The following is a 9,311-nucleotide window of genomic DNA, read 5'->3' as shown; positions in this document are numbered from 1 at the left end:
CAGATGTCCAGTATTTTACATCGAGAAACTTTTGGGTAAGATATTCAGCCCAGTAGGAATCCCTGCTAGGGTTTTGCATGGAAAAGGACAAGCAGAAGATACTAGACACTGAGTGCAACCAAGAAGTGGCCAGAGACTTGAATGCTGCATTGATACTGCCCAGTGTTCCTTAGTTTGGTTGGGGCCAACTCCATGCTGGCTTATTGTCCTAAGGGTTGGAATACCTAAGGGAAAGCACTTCTTTTGCTTATTGTACAGGATGAAGACTATCCTTTATTCCCCTAACAGGGTTCAATACTGGAGATTTGATTCCTTGAACTAAATATACTTAACAAATTGCAAAAAAATAGATTTTTGCAAACATGGAAACAAACTTTACTAAATGATCTAGATGCAACTTTTAAAGAATATTGCTATCATATGAAAAAATTCAGTCCTGTTCCAAGGAATGAAGGTGAAGGATATTTTTTGTAAGTTATTTATTGTAAAAAATACTACAGAGGGGTTACTATTACATGATCAAGGTAATAAGTACATTTCCTATAGAGCATTATTGCCTCCTCCTTTGTTTTCTCCCTACCATCCCTTCCCTCACGCCTCCACAACTCCTCTCCCGCCCCCCCAATCCCCCCCCCCCCCGCCAAAGTTGTAAAGTTTGTTTTCAACATAGTGTCTTGTACATCTCATTGTTACAATGGGTAAACCTGTATCCCTATTTAAGCATTTTGTTTTTTCCCTTCTCCTCCCCAAATTAGAGAAGTGTATATACAAGATGCAGGGCACCAACATCAAATACAATGAAAACAGGGGTTATATCGTGGGGGAAGAACATACAAAGAAGCAAAAAAAAATCACATGGTACATTATAAATACATTAGAAACAATAGCAAGAAAGAAAAAACAATTTGTGTCCCTATCTTGGGGTCATTTTGCTTAACATCATCTTATATGGTCATATGTACATAGCTTTTGACCTTTTCTGATTGTCCTACACATATACTAGTTATTGCAAATAATGAAAACCATGGGACCTATATTTCTTTGGGCCTGGATTTTTTTTAATAGAAGAGCCTAGGAGAATGGGTTGCTATTAAATGGATTCCCTGAGGCAAGGCTTTCCTCAACCTGTTGGACTGTGATCTCTTCATTATTTAGTATGTTGGCATCTGCTTCCAGAGTTAAATTTGGTACTGCCTTGAATATCCCTTTATTCTCCTGGTCAACCAGATAAGGACAGTAGTAATGATAATTGTGCCTGGAAAAACAAAGTTTCCTGTCATGAGGAAATAATCAAGGAAAGAGATAGAACAAAGTGAAAATGTCCAACTGTGTTTTTCAAACTTTAACTGAAAGTATGCTCTTCATTAATTGTTGTTACTTACTGAGCTGAAATCAGAGTTGGTGAGCATATATTGGTGTTTGGTCCCAATATATGATTTATCATAAATGCATCTCTCAGTATTTATCCTATCTAGCAATGTAGACAGACCTTGCAAATGGTCTGCATTTCCTGCCCATGAGGAACTGGTTCGACTCCTTCATTCAGTGGGTAGACAGGTCAAAATTAGTCTTTACTAGTCTGTGCTTTGGAGGATAGCATGGGGAATTGAATCAATCAACTTGCTCTATAGTTTCTAGGTCCCATGCTGTGTAGGGGCTTCCTGGATCATAATATCCCAAGGGCTTACTGTCACCACCAAATGCCACCTACCATTCAGAGAGGTGGCTGTTGATGGCTAGAAGGTGTCCATGATGGGGATATTAGCACCCTGAATGGTACATATCTACCAATGAGAAATGTTTCTTCCATCTCCAGGACTCTTTTCTAGTATATATTTACATAAGATTGAAGACAGCACAACTTTTTAAGTCTAGACAATATGGGACCTTTGAAATATTATTTAATTTGGGCATTTCCTTTAACATAATAATTTTCACATACTTATGTAAAAATAGATTGAATGTTATACTTTTCTGAAGAAGGAACAATAGGACATTTCAGGCTGTACTTTCTGACTTTTCAGAGTAATACTGACATACTGAGACTGAACTTAAAACTTCATCATCTTCATTGGTAAGAACTCACCAATAGTCCCAGAAAGAAAAAGTCACCATTACTCTCATAATACTTTGGAATCTCTGCCATCACTTTACTCTTTATAGAGATCATTAATGAAAGGGGGATCTGCAGATTAACAAGGAGTGAAAAAAGATGCAATCACTACAACTGCAATCTTTGAGCCACATAAGATATATACAAGATGGGGCTGGGAAGGTGGCTCAGTGGTAGAGCGCTTGCCTTGCATGCCTTAGGCCCTGGGTTCGATTCCTCAGCACCACATAAGCAAAAAGAAAAAAGCCGGAAGTGGCGCTGTGGCTCAAGTGGTAGAGTGCTAGTCTTGAGCTGAAGAGCTGAGGGCAGCACCCAGGCCCAAGTTCAGGCCCACGACCGGACCCCCCCAAAAAAAAGATATATACAAGAAATCTTATCATATTATCATATTCTTTAGGTTAAGCTTCGGGGTCAAAGTTTCAAAAGAATAACAGAAATATAAAAGATTGGGCAGGGCACTGGTCACTCAAGCCTGTAATCCTAGCTACTTAGGAGGCTGAGATCTGAATTGTGGGTTGCACAGCTGTTCAAAGTCTTTAGCATTTTTACCATGAAAGATTTCAGAGTGACAATGCATGAGTTGTTTTTGTTGTAATAAATCTTCCTATAAAAATAAAAAGATAGAGACATAATAATCCATGAAAACAAATGCTTACCAAAATTAATTCCATTGTATTTTGAGATTAAGACTAAATATTTTCTTTTAATAAATTCTGTGACTAAATTTGTATAATTTGTCTTCTCTCATAGCATGGAAAGCTATAATAATCCTGACTCTGATTCTTTTAATAGTAAGAGTCCTCCTTAATGGAATGCACAACAAAAACCACAATTCTTGATGTAAAAATACACACAACTAACTCCAACAGTAAAGCTGGATTATGGGTTTCTCTAAACATGACTTTGAAATATCCTGAAAACTAGGTCATTAGTCATTGAGTTGTGTCCACATAGCAAACATGTATATTTGGTCACTGCTAATAACTTCACAGGACCAATAAAATGTATACAAGCTTAGCATTCTATAAGAAACTTATTTCAGCCGGACGCTGGTAGCTCATGCCTGTAATCCTAGCTGCTCAGGAGTCTGAGATCTGAAGATCACAGTGCAAAGCCAACTCAGGAAGGAAAGTCCAGAACACTATTATCGCCAATTAACCACCCAAAAGCCAGAAACAGAGCTGTGGATCAAATGGTAAAGTGTTATCCATAAGCAAAGAGGCTCAGGGATAGTAGGGGAAAATCAAAGGAAGGGGTAACAAAGCTCGATAGAAAATGTACTCATTACTTTATTCATGTAACTGTAACCCCTGTGTACAGTATATTTACAATAAAAATATTAAAAAGTTTAAAAAGCTCAAGGGCAGTACCCATACATACCCTTAGTTTAAGCTCTAGGACTGGCACACTCACAAAAATGAATGTTATTTCACTAGCTAGAAGCTATTTAAATACATTTGTTTAATAGATATGTATTTGTTCCAAAAGGCAGTGATATGAGGTAGGGCCACTTAGTATGGCATTTTTTCAAAAAGAATGAAGCAAAAGTATACAGAAAACTAAACTTTTCTGTGGCAGCACAATTACCACACTTTAACAGATGGTGAAGAGTGAGGTCCAGAGTCAAGGCTTATGGTTACTATGTTATAACATTTCTCCATTTTACCAATGTGCAACTGCTATTTGCATACAGTCATTGAGTAGTCTCCTCAGTGCTACAGCTCAGTAGTTCTCAGGATGTAGTTTCTTAGGATATAGCATAATTTGAATGGAGCACTTGTCAATGCTTAACATCTTACTCCAACATCCTCACTTTTTCAATACTGGAGTCAAATACATGTTCATTAATCACACATATATTTTATATAATTGTATGTGTGTTTCTGTGTGTACATGCATACAAACAAATACACAGAGTAGAATGTTTGTACAGCAATTACAGAAAAAATATTCAGTTTGCATCCCCAGTGAGCAAGAAAAGGAACACTTACTCACAACAGCTTCTGAAGTCTAAAATTTCTACCACAGTGCTGACTATGTTCTACTTAAATTCCTGGTCACTGTACCTTAAACCTAGATTATACACTAACAGTACTTGACATGCAGACTCCAATACTCTAAATTCCAATCCCCTCTCCCAACCCTGGGGAATTAATGCCTTGCCTCTTCCTGTGCTGTGAAGATAGCACTCACTCTACTCCCTATACCTACTCCTAACCAAGGATGACCTTGCTATCATACTAATGACACCAAAGCAACCCAAAGAAAATGTATAGTATCCTAGCATATCATCTTACTACTGACTGTTCATCCAGGCCCATGTCCTCAAACTTCCCTTTTGCAGGTCTGTGTGAACCATTGCTAACTAGGGCTAATGGAGTAGTCAAAGTAAGTGGGATACAAACAGCTATGTCTTGCTTTCTTGAATTTCTCCCTGTTTTCAACTTTGTAATGAGGATGTGTCATATAGCTTCTGCATGTAAAAGACAAAAATGAACAATGTAAGTTCCCATAAAAGTAAAGAGAATGTAAAGCATATTCAAAGTAAGTTGATGTGTACTAACAGTGTAGGAAGGGGAAATATCCATTAAAATCTTGTGAGGATAAATAGGAAAATAAAACTCCAAAGAATGCTTTTTCCCATTTGGCTAGCAGAAAGATTATCTCACATATCTGAGCTCTAGAAAACTCAGAGACAATGTCACATTATAAATACTCTACAATATATCTTAGCAAAAAGAAGGACTTATTAGTGAATTTCATTTGCTTATTAATGACTCAATGTGGATATTATATCCATTTCCCATTGAAGATTTCCACAGAAAACTATTTTGTGGATTTTGTACAAAACGATTTTCAGCCGGGCGTAGGTGGCTCATGCCTGTAATCCTAACTACTCTGGAGGCTGAGATCTGAGGATCACTGTTCAAAATGAGCACAGGCAGGAAAGTCCATGAGATTCTTACCTCCAATAAACCACCAGAAAATCAGAAGTGGTGTTGTTACTCAAGTGGTAGAGCGCTAGCCTTGAGCTGACTAGCTGAGGGACAGTGTCCAGGCCCAGAGTTCAAGCTCCATGACCGATTAAGAAAAGTCACATTTGGTCATCTTTGTGGATTTAGAAAATGAAACTCAATGCAATTATGATACCAGGATATGCAAAGAAAGTAATCATTTTTTGTAGAAAAATCAAATCAGGACCGGGGTGTTGGTGCACTACTGTAATTCCAGCTATATGAAAGGCAGAGATGAGAGGATCACATAAATGTTAGGTAGGCTAAAACTTAGGAAGAAACTAACTCAAACAAGAAATATGTCATGGGGATGTATTTCTGTAATCCCACAAATGCAGAAGGTGGAATTAGGCAACCACAGTCTTAGTCAGTGGAAAAATATAATACCCTACCTGCAAAATAAACTGAAGCAATTGAATTTCTGGGGAGAGTTGCTACTTATGTTTGCCCCAGCCTACCAAACAAGATGCCTGAGTCCAAATCCCATTATAGGAAACAAGAAAAAAATGATAGGAACAAAAATCAGGCAATGTATTGTAATAAACTATGCATGATTGATTAGCTACAATGTTACAAAGGATATAGCTCCAAAACCCTCACAATCTCACCTTTTCTCTTGATGCTCTTTTAGAACATTGTGCAATTTCCCCTGAATGGATTGGAAGGAAATGTTGATGTCCATCTCCAAACTGTTATTCTTTAGTAAAAGGTGAGAGATTTATGTGATCTGAAGAGAAACCAGAGTATTCCAAACTGTTATTTTTTAAAAGAACTAACTCTCTCATGCCATCTGCATTGAAAACGTATTCTCATTAGCATTTATTGTCAAGACAATGAAGGTAGCTCAACTACATTAGAAAGACTGAGACAATTGGCATCATGTTAAAAATCAAGATTTCTACCCTCTATTCAGCAAAAAATATCATACTGGATAACGATCTCCATTAAAATGTAGTACCTGTACATTATTTTTTATTTCTATCATAGAACCTAGTTAAAGGGGAAAAAACTTCTATTTACCAAAGCTAACAAAATACTTCTCAAAGGCAGCATTTAATGTCTTTATGGAAAATATTTACAAAAAGCATAACAACAGAAATACAAAATACACTCAAATTTGTGAGGCAGATATAGAGGGATTATAAATGCATTGCTTTCTGTAAAATCTAAAACTATTCCACTTATGAAGTTCTCCAAAGTCATAAGAGTAACTGCATAGAAAGTTTTTAAAAATGTCTTCTAAGGTGACCAGGGGCTTCTAAAAAAATTCCACTACCAGGAAAAGTCAAAGAATAAGGAAGTAAATAATTTTGCCTATAGGCACTTGTAAGTGCTGACTGTACATGATAAAACAAAGTTAAATATCAGAACACCACTGTCATATCAGAAACACCTTTGTCAAATTTGAATTTAATTCTGTTCCTATAAAACTTGCATTTTAGTAACATTGGCTTTTGTTGTCTACTACCTGCATAACATATGCAATATACACTATAAGAACTATTTTAGAGGATTCAGCCTGCACTGGAAAAGATATGAGGCAAGCATCCAAAATATCTAAAACAAAGAAAAAACATGATTTGAAAACCAGATAGATATGTCATGCGTCACTTACTATATGACCAAACCTTCAATAGACAGTATTCTATCCAGTTTTTTTTTATCACATTTCATACTGCCGAAAAAAAATCACTCTTACTTCACAATTGAAAAGACAAAGTTCTTCATATCAACCATTAGAATTGTGTAATTTGAAAAACCTAGGCCTCAAGTAGGGGATGCCCCATTTTATAGCCTTTAGAAGGCTGAGGTAGAAGTTTTGGGACTCTGGGGCCAGCCTGGACTACAATAGGAAGAGTCTTCTTCAAAAAAGAAAAAGAAGAATGCAACAATGATACAATAAAAAAAACTATGGCAATAAATATCATCTTGTCTATGAAAGAGGCATTAAACATATTCATGCAGGGGCACTGATGTATGCTTTTGGTATTAAAGTTCTTTTCTTTAAAGCAAATTTCTTAAACAACAAATAAAACTTACCTTGAAGCTTCTGAAATGTATTATGGATTTTAATCTTGTGAAGAAATCACAATAGGTTTTAATTAAATGTAGGAAAATCAACATGTTTTATGCAGCAGGATTTTCATAGCACAGTGGTTATGTGAGCAGAAGTTGATTTCTGTAGTGTTTTATCAGACAAAAATCCCTCTAGGCACATTACCCCACAGGTGTCTCTTGTGTTCCTAAGAATGGACCAGTAGCCCCATAGGAGTCAATTGCTAAGTTGTTTCCTTCATTGAAAAGAAAAAAATAGGTCAGGGTCTAAAACAGTCTACGGAGGCATTTGTCCAACCAGTCTTACAAAGGGGAAATCAACCTGACCTGATTCCTAATTATGAAACATATCAAGACCTGCATGAGGAGCAGTAGAGTTGCGCCACACTTCTGTTGAGAGAACATATTAGTGGAAATCTAAAATCTCACCAGAAGGAATATTCAGCATTTAAAAAGGCTTGAAGCCCAAAGCAATGATACTGCTCTGGACATGTGTTGAGCCTGTGCACATGGTAGGATCTGAGAATGATTCTTCTATGGAGCAGGCACAGCACTGCAGAGGTTAGATGGCTCACAAATCCCCAGACCTAGACCCCACATAATTTACCTGGATCCTGGATATCACAGGTCTCTGGCTGAGCTTGATCAGAAAACATGACAGAGTTTCTTGGATCATTTTCACCTTGGGTTCCATAGCTGTGTCTACCCTATGTGAGGGACAACATACTCTTGAACCTTAGGAGCTCAAAAAACACTAAGAAAGCCAGGCACCAGTGGCTGACACCTGTAATACTAGCTACTTGGGGAGGCTGATAACTGAGGTTCACGGTTTGATGCCAGCCTGAGAAAGAAAGTCTGTGAGACTCTTATCTCCAATAAACCACCAGAAAACCAGAAGTAGCATGGTGGCTGAAAGTGGTACAATGCTGGCCTTGAGCACAAAAGCTCAGAGACAGCTCCCAAAGCCCTGAGTTCAAGTCCCATGATTGACCAAACCCAAACCAACCCAACAAAAACACTAAGAAAACAGGGAGAAGGGAAAACTGGTTAATTAAAAAGCTATAGTTTGTGCCAGGGCTGCTGAGCTTTGTATGAGGTGGGTTCTGGAGCAGAAAGGAGTGGGGAGCAGGAGGCCAGTGGCTGCTCTCTTGTCTAGTAACATCTGTCTGCAAGCCCATGTGCATAGCTGCCAGCCCTGTACCTCTCAACCCCACTGCCCTATGCAGGCTGCTCCTTGTCTTCCCCTCCAGGAGAACTAGGCTCTGCCCTACCACTGCTCAGTCATAGAACAAAGTTGGTGCAGGGGCAGGGTGGGTGTGGGGGAGTAGACAGGACCCAATGGACTTCCAGCCTACCTTTAACATCAATGATGAAACTCTCAGTCACACAGATTAGACAGTGAACACCTGTCACTGCTGTGTGACTCCACCTGCCGAAAGGCAGAAATAGAGGGCTCTCACCCACATCCTCCTCCCTCACTTAGTCCCACCCAGAAACATCCAAAATCTAGGAACCGTCCATCTGGACCTGGACTGAGATTTCTCTTGGGGAACCTCGGCCTTTCTGAAACACAAGGGACAACCTAAGTTACCAAACATTGCTACATCATAATCCCAGGCCAGCATGGTTGGACCGGCGACAAGTCACTAGTTTCCCAAGTTTGTGGGAGCCAGGCAGATCCATCTTTCTCTCTAGCCTGGCATCTTGTGCCTAGAAGACTCCAAACTACTGCTGTCTAACTGCCACCACGTGGGTGATCTCATGATATTCACATTGCCACAGTGACAGAAACTGTGGTGGTGGGTGGGGGGGACTGTTCAGCTGGTCCAGGAATCATTTTGAACTGATGAGGTTAGAAGCCCAGAATGGGAAACTCCTTATTCCTTGTGCCTGGAATTTCCCATATATAGAAAATTGAGGGAAATAAAATACATTTTCAGGAGACACCATGAGACTGAGCAATAATTGAAAGAAAATAACTGAAAGAAATAATTGAAATATTATTGAAATATAATTGAAAGAAAATAACATAACCAGATGATAGAAGTCACATAACCAGATATTTACTACTGGACTCATCTCCATATATAGGTGTGAAAAGTAAGGAGCAGAAAGAGCAGTAAGAAGAT

Source organism: Dipodomys merriami, unplaced genomic scaffold, assembly GCF_024711535.1.
Source record: "Dipodomys merriami isolate MVZ:Mamm:240054 unplaced genomic scaffold, mDipMer1.0.p SCAF_3, whole genome shotgun sequence".
NCBI classification, from domain to species: Eukaryota; Metazoa; Chordata; class Mammalia; order Rodentia; family Heteromyidae; genus Dipodomys; species Dipodomys merriami.
The sequence above is the reverse complement of the archived record's forward strand: the minus strand, read 5'-3'. Positions refer to the sequence as shown.